This window comes from Rhincodon typus, unplaced genomic scaffold, assembly GCF_021869965.1.
Source record: "Rhincodon typus isolate 14 unplaced genomic scaffold, sRhiTyp1.1 hic_rhity00003290, whole genome shotgun sequence".
Lineage (NCBI taxonomy): Eukaryota > Metazoa > Chordata > Chondrichthyes > Orectolobiformes > Rhincodontidae > Rhincodon > Rhincodon typus.
In genome coordinates, this window is record NW_025968928.1 from 11,451 (window position 1) to 18,792 (window position 7,342).

The following is a 7,342-nucleotide window of genomic DNA, read 5'->3' on the forward strand; positions in this document are numbered from 1 at the left end:
GTAAGGGAAATGTGTTTTCAGGAAACGTGTGAAATCTGTTAATTATGTGGCAGTTGGCTGTTATCTATTTTTACTGAAACTTGAGTCTATCCTGACGGCTAAGGTTCTGTGTGGTTCAGATGCTAATCTCAAAAATCCGCATTTTTTAATAAAAACTACACGTCAGCATTAGATGCTACGACTTCTGTAACTGAAAAATGGAATGGGTCATGATGACCGCATAATCTGCAATTGGAACCCTTTGCTGTTTTTGGAAGGTGTTTTGGTGGGGGGAGGGGATGCTGCATTGATGGCGTGGTCACACACATTTTAAAAATTAGATAGTTTGAAGAGTTCCATAAGAGAGAGACATCAGTTTCGCTCTGATAGAGTTTAGGTCACAATCGTGTTTTACACCTCGCTTGATGCTCGTTTCATTGAGATCATTAGAACGTAAAACGGGGCATGGAGTACACGAGTCAGCTGGCCTGAGCTGACCCTGTTAGGTTAAAACCAAGTTTAAAATATTTGCAATTTCTTTAAACACAACCCCCACCTGGTTTTGCGTCTTGTAAACTGAAGGTGATGGCTGCTTAGGTTTAACCAGAACTAATTTTGATGGGAACGAACCTCAGACTTCAAGTCGAGACTCCCATACCTTATCCTGTCCAAGTTTGGATTTAGACTTGGCAAATTCTCTTTTGGAAACCACAAGGGTGTAGATTAGACAGGCAAAACATTGCAGCAACGGTTGAGATTCTTGGGATAATTTTTACTGGCTTCAGTTGCGTTTGCTGTCCAGTCTTCATGCCTGTAGCCATACATCTTCGGCACCAGATGTCCCTGGTGATATATTGTTTCAGCCTCGTTGATTCAGCTTTCAAGTCTCTGGAGATTACAGTAAGTCTTTTATGTAAATCCAAAGCCGAGAGCTTTAATGTGAAATCTGCGTGCATGCATGTAATTACTGAAAAGTGGCATCAGCTGCACAGCCAAATCTCATACAGTTGCAACAAGATAATTTTATTTCTCTAGAAAACATAAAAGCTATTTGTTTACAAGTATCAACACCTAAAGATTACATTTACATCTATATAATGTTTGGATCATTTAAAATGAGCAAATTTGCCTTGATCTTTGTTGTGTTCTATAGATCTAATTGTCTTTTATGACACCAGGTTATAGTCTAACAGGTTTATTTGAAATCACAAGATTTCGAAGCATAGCCCCTTTGTCAGGTGAAGTGAGAAAGAAGCACAGAATTTATAAGTAAAAGATCAAAGTATCATACAACTGATGAGGACGTATTAAACAAACCCAAGATGTTGTTAAATCTTTAATCAGTTAGAAGGTTTTAATTGGTTAATATGTATATGTAATCCCCAAATTTCTTTCAAGTCACTGCCCTGAGAGAACTAAAGGCTTTATCAGTGTAAAGAAGAGTTGACATTTTGGGTCAGACAACCACGCAGAATCGCTGAGCAAAGGCTGGTAGCCAAGTTTGGTACCCATGAGGATGGCCTCAACCGGGATCTTGGGTTCATATTGTACGTTCATGTTTACGTTCTCAGGTCCTGGTGGACTTTACTCTAGATGTCTTAATAAATTTGGAATATAAAGCTAGTCTCAGTAATCAACAATCATTAATTGTTGTAAAATCCCACCTCGCTCAATATTGTCCTTTGGGAAGGAAATCTAATGTCCTTACCCAGGCTGGCCTTTATGAACTCTAGACCCACAGCAATGTGGTTAACTCTTAACTGCCCTTTGAAATGGCTGATCAAGCCACTTAGTTCAAGGGCAAATAGGGATGGGTAGCAAATGCTGGCATAGCCAGTGATACTCTCATTCGGTGAAAGAATAAAGAAAAAAAAGCTGTGAAATGTCTCACCTCACAACCCCGTCTTGGAGTAGGAGAATGAGGAAACATGTTAAATGTTACCAGCCACAAGTTCATATAATTTAAATTCTTTATTTTTGCATGCTGAGGCTTAGTAGTTGTTCATTCAGTTGCAATGTGTTTTCTTCACTTGGTTTTGTGTTATAAATCCTGATAAAACTAGTCTCACATTTTCTTTACATTTATACTACGTTTATAACTTTTTGATCAGCATTCTGGGAATAGAAATCTGGATTTACATTCAAGAAATTTAACGTGATGCAAAATAATAAGGAAAATAAATCATCATGCAAGCACTCACAAACAATATACTTTTTATGCCGTTAAATTTTGCCAGACCTGGTTGTGGTGCAATAAAATCAAGTATGCAGTTCACCTAGGCCGATGTAATGTACTGAAAGCTGAATGGGAACTCCAGAGATTTTATTTTGTGAATTCTTTAAGAACCAGTTTGATTTTGGCATTGTGTGAGATACAGATTCTCTGCAACCTGCGGATGTAAAGCAAAATGGTGTGTGTGGTATCATGAGATGTCAGCCTTGACTCAGTTGGTTAACATTTTCACCTCTATGTAAAGGAACCACTGTAGGTAGCGACGGTGATGGAGAAAAGTGAGCCAGGAAACTCAGCAGTTCACTGGGACCCCCACCAGTAGGTGGCAATGGTGAGGGAAGACAGCTTGAGCCATTGACTGGACTCTTGCTGACAAAATGGAACTTTGATGGAAGGAGGGCTGAAAGGAAGTGGGGTGGGGGTGGGGGGTCACAGATAGAGAAACAATTCAGCAGCCAAGTGTAACTCACAAGCTTTGTTTCATGCACATACTGTACATTTTTTTTTTGTTTATCCTCAATCTCTCTTCCTGTTTCTAATGACCTGATGCCAGTGGAGTAAAGAATCCTTGCTTCATGATCTTTGGGCCTTCCGTATGTTCAAATCTCATGTTGCATTTCTTGCATAGTCGGCATGATTCAACTTATGGCAGATGAGTCTGGCCTAGATGTAGCATATGATAGAGGAGTTGAAAATGTCCACGAGAAAATCTGAAGCTGTTCCAAGATCATTGGAAGCTCAGGTTTTTGCAGAGGAACCTCGATATTTAGGCCAGAACTAGGCAAGGGCTCCCCATATGCATTCCCTTCACACTATGAAGGAAGGACATGGTACTTCTGGTGAGTTATTCTATTTGCCAATGAGTAGGAAGGTTCTCAGATTCAAAGCACAACTGAAACACCTGATTAGAAGCTGGTTTGAGGGCACACAGCTGATTGTGGCATCTAGGTGCCTCTACATCAGTGCGCAGGCACTATTCCTGATGGAACATGTGCGTGGGAATTTCTGGAAAGTAGTACAGATGGTCAGATAAGTCTTGCAGATCTCCCGACAAGGGCTTATGGAGACTGCAGTAGCCTGACGCAGTAAAGGGGTCTCATGTTACATTTCCGCATCAGAAGATTATAGTTCAAACCACAATGGATCTAAGTACATAGCCTAAGCTGTGTCACCAAGTGTGGTACTGAGAGAATGCAGCAGTATTGGAGGTGCAGTGTTTTGGATAAGACAAAGACCTGTTCCTGCGACAATTCCCACAGCACCATAATGAGTGTTCTGGACAACATTCATCCCTCAACCAGTGCTATAGATTATCTAATCGTTTGCTGGTTCTGGGATCTTGCCTTGCAGATTTCAGCTGTTGCTTTTCTGTGTATTAATTACAGCACTTTAGAAGCAATCCAGGGGCTTTAAAACACTTTGAGATGCCAAGGACATGACAAGATGGTCAAATTTTAAGTTTTTACTCCAGTTTGTGCCTTGCAGACAGCTTTCTATATCCTGCCCTGAAATTGATTAACTGGGATTGAGTTGGGATAAAGGACACCCCCAGATAGAGTGGGAAGGGTTCCTGGTACTTGCCGAGACCAGGAACATAATTGAAGTGTTTTCCAGCCAGCCTCAAATTTCCTGATATGATGGGGCAAGTTTAGCTGCCCTGGGGGTGAGCACCTAGAAACAGGCCAATGAAGTCTGTGACACAGGCATGTCTACATGCTCACCCTGCCTACTTGGGTGCATGGGAAGCCAGAGACTACCTGGTAGAGGGATTTCTCTCCCCCTGCTCCTCTCAACAATAGTGACCTAGCTGCTGCTCCTATTTTTATTTGTTTTTTTAAAAAACGTTGCTGATAGGGCATCTTCATATCAAAGCAGTAGATCTGTTATTACGCTTTATTGCAGCTGGGTGCTGCTTTGAAACCATTTGGCCTCAGATCAGCCTTCTAACTTCAAAATGCCACGTGCTACTTCTAGATATATTCTCGTCAGCCAGCTCAGATGTTATTGCAGCCCTCTGGAGCAGGTGGATCTTGAATCCAGGTCTCCTGATTCAGAGGCAGAAACACTACCACTGTGCAACATGAGCCCCTCACATGCTACAGCTAACTTGCCCATATGTTAGTTAAGGGGACGGAGTGGTCAAAATTCCAAAGAGGACCATATTCCTCTGAGGGTAGGTTTGAGACCCAGAAACATCCCTGCTCCTGTTCCCTGCCCAAAAAGCGAAAACCCAGATAAGTTTTTGAGGGGGATGTACTGTTTGAATGAATAACACATCAGCTCCATTTTAATCAAGAGATATTCTTGCACATGTTCTCTTTTGTGGAATATTATTTGGATATCATAACTAGCCAGCAGGCCTTCAAACATCTCCCTTTCTTACTTACGTTTTCCTTTACTTTTTCCAGTTTGAAGATAAGTAGTCAGTGGTGCTGCCATTTTGACTCATCTTTTTAGAGTATGAATGCACTGTGAGAGGGCCTTATTGTTTGATGTTGATCAATATAATCACAATCCCCTTGATATTGCATTCTCTTCCAGCAGGGTAATAGTACAATATTGCAACCTCCTGAATTACTTTTGAAAATAGTATTTTGTTAACTAAAAATGCATTACAAGATTAAAATTCAAAAGCCACTTCTGCAGTGTGTTGAAAGCTGTTAATTTGATGATGTACATAAGGAGGCACATTATCCTTCCTGTGATTTCTCAGTCCTCCAGCTACTATTTTTATTATGCTCACAGTTGGTGCTTCTCAGTTCTTTGCAGGAGTTGAATCTTGCTGATAACCAGCTGAAGTCTGTTAGCAGCTTTGCTCAACAATTCCCTAACCTCGAAGTTCTTAATGTAGTCAACAATGACATTGACTTCAGGGATGGTCTAGTAAGTTTAATTGTTTCATAAACGTATGGAATGGTTACCTGAGTGATGAATAGGACTTTGATTTTGCTGACAAAAGAAACATTTCATTTATATTTTTCATCTTGCACTCTTCAGGGTATTTCGCAAGAATTACCAATGTTAATGGAAAACAACATTTATACTGTATGGGACAAGAGTGCACTTTCAGCGTCATCATTAACTGGTGCTTTCTTCATAACAACATCTCCACCAGAGTCCAATTGCAAACCAATCAAGAACAAAAACAAAAGTTGCTGGAAAAGCTCATCAGGTCTGGCAGCATCTGTGAAGAAATAAAAAAATCAGAGTTAACGTTTCAGGTCTGGTGACCTTTCCTCAGAACTGTTCTCATAGAATCCCTATAGTGTGGGAGCAGCCCTTCGGCCCAACAAGTCCACACTGGCCCTCAGAGCATCCCACCCAGGCCCATCCCCATATAACCCATCTAATTTACACATCCCTGAACACCACGGCCAATTTAGCATGTCAAATCCACCTAGCCTGCATACCTTTGAACTGTGGGAGGAAACTGGAGCACCCGGAGGAAACCCACACAGACGCGGGGAGAATGTGCAGACTCCACATAGACGGTCACCTGAGGGTGGAATCGAACCTGGGTTCCTGGTGCTGTGAGGCAGCAGTGCTAACCACTGAGCCACCATGCTGCGAGGCAGGGTCACCGGACCCGAAATGTTAACTCTGATTTTTTCTTCACAGATGCTGCCAGACATGCTGAGCTTTTCCAGCATCTTCTGTTTTTGTTCCTGATTTACAGCATCCGCAGTTCTTTTGGTTTTTATTTTGCCAACTAATCGACAGGATGTCTTGTCCCACGCAGTATAAATGTTGTTTTCTCTTTACTTTGATATTCTTGTGAATTGTCCTAATGAGTGCAAAACAAAATGCCTTGAAAAATTGTCTTTTTTTAAGCAATACTCAAGCTCTGTAAAACCAAATGACCAATAGAACAGTTGTTTATTGATTTATTGGTTTGTATTTTCTATGAAATTGAGAACAAAATAGTAATTTATGATAATTTGAGTGTTACATACCATATAATGTAGATCAGCGTGCCTATCTAATGAAAATAATGTTTGACCTTTCAGAAAAATGTTAATTACACCTGCTCTGTGAATGGCTGAGTTCAAGAACTTATTATGTCAATATTCTTTTCTTCAAGAAATCTCTGACGCAGTGCTTCCACCTAGTGGAACTGAATTTAGCTGGCAACTTAGCTGAGACACCAGAGGAAGATGAAACCATGTAAGAACTATACATCTATGAGACCTATATTAACTGACAAATTATTGTAGAAAAGAAGTCTGACTGTAACTTGTTTGTAGTCCCCCGCTTTGCAGACACAGCTCATGTAAATTCCTGCTTCTAATTTTTTTAAGCAATTCTCCATTTGTAACAATTCTACGTTCGGTTAAGAAAGGCAACACAGATTTGTTAAAGAGATAACAAGGTGTAGAGCTGGATAAACACAGCAGGCCAAGCAGCATCAGAGGAGCAGGAAGGCTGACGTTTTGGGCCTAGACCCTACAAATGCTTCACAACATGCTTCAACCTTCAAAATACCAATTCCCTCAGGAAATCTTCTACTCCACAACCTTATCCTGCACAGACTCAGTCTCGTCAAACATCCTGACCCTGAAATCTACAGCCTCACAGTTACAGTCTCCAAACAACTGCAGCTATAATAAGGTTCTTATTCCCAACGCCCAGTTCAACTTTTCCCATTAGTCCATCAGCGTTTTTGTGATCTCACTTGCTACTAGATTATCCAGTCATCCTTGAAAAACCACACAAGCTACCAAACCGAAGTCCACTTACAGCCTCCCAGCCAAAAATCTCTCTCCTCATTCATGCTCAGTTATTTTACTGATGACTTGATTTAATATACAAACACTTCAAATGAATTACCAATATGTTTTAACACGCTAATGAACAAAGAATGCAGGATATGTAACACTGAAACAACCCCACATAAATCTGTTCAAACCTCTATCAGTTTCCTCCCACAAACTTGTTTAGATTATCAGTGCAGAAAACATTTCAGCTTTCAAACACAGAGACCATGTAAGGGAGGAAAACCTGGTGCTATCTTGCGACTTGAAAACAAAAATTTATAAGAAAATATCAACAAACCTCTCTCTCTGCATCTATTGCAGTAAGAAAGCAGCCCTTGGAGAGCAATGACTGTATTAATCATGGAAAGCACTTGTT

At 40.7% G+C, this 7,342-nt stretch overlaps 1 long non-coding RNA gene across 1 annotated transcript in view; it reads left to right on the forward strand.

Annotated features, from left to right (window-relative positions):
- LOC125481719 overlaps positions 1 to 6,377 on the forward strand; it is a 9,357-nt gene extending 2,980 nt beyond the window's left edge. Inside the window, exons 3-4 of the long non-coding RNA XR_007261442.1 lie at positions 4,972 to 5,095; positions 6,294 to 6,377. This is a non-coding gene — a long non-coding RNA (uncharacterized LOC125481719). The remainder of the gene's footprint in view (positions 1 to 4,971; positions 5,096 to 6,293) is intronic.
- Positions 6,378 to 7,342: the final 965 nt, after the last annotated feature.